General features: G+C 38.9%; 1 pseudogene; it reads left to right on the top strand.

Annotated features, from left to right (window-relative positions):
• The window catches only part of LOC102471584 (60S ribosomal protein L18 pseudogene), a 573-nt pseudogene extending 472 nt beyond the window's left edge, over positions 1-101 (top strand).
• The last annotated feature ends 677 nt before the right edge of the window (positions 102-778 follow it).

The raw sequence follows: 778 nt of genomic DNA on the forward strand, positions 1-778 counted from the left end.
GCCACACCAAACCTTACGTCCGCTCCAAGGGCTGGAAGTTTGAGCGTGCCAGAGGCCGACGTGCCAGCTGAGGCTACAAAAACTAACCCCGGATGCTGCCCCGTTATTAAAAAGCTTTTGGATTCTGAAAAAAAAAAAAAAGAAAGAAAGAAAAAAGAATTTTTTGATATAGAAGCTTTTCAACTAACAATGGGTTTACCTCCTGATAAACTCATCATAAAGGTGAAAAATCATTAGTCAAACCGTCACAAGTCAGGGACTGTTTGTACTTGCTAAACCTACAATATTGCTGCATATGGTTTTGAAATAGTGAATGTACGCCTTTTATTTATTTTTCGCTATAGGATGCATGCACTCACCAGAGAGAGACAGAGCGAGAGAAAGAAAGAGAGAGAGAGAAAAGGAAAGTGAGAAATTACTCCCTGGGGTAGGGTGGGGTGGCCTTGCCGCAATCCTTTATCCTCCATTTTTCTCTCAGGATTTTGGGCACACATGCACATGTGCCTGGCATGATTTTCAAGCTCCCAGGTCCAGGACTTGAACAGTGATCAGCCATATAGGAGTCCAACTTCTTAACCACCTTGCCACCTGCTGGCCACAGGAATGTATACCTTCTGTATCATTTTATATTATTTTACATATACTTCTTACAAGTTAGCCCATTTCTATATTTTAATTTTTTTAATGTTTTAATTATGCTATCAATTTCGAATCATTTCGAGAAGTAGACAGAATAATAATTTTTTTTTTTTTCGTTTTTTGGAGAGGTTTTCACTAT

The sequence above is a fragment of the Tupaia chinensis genome, unplaced genomic scaffold, assembly GCF_000334495.1.
Source record: "Tupaia chinensis unplaced genomic scaffold, TupChi_1.0 Scaffold148646_1, whole genome shotgun sequence".
NCBI classification, from domain to species: domain Eukaryota; kingdom Metazoa; phylum Chordata; class Mammalia; order Scandentia; family Tupaiidae; genus Tupaia; species Tupaia belangeri.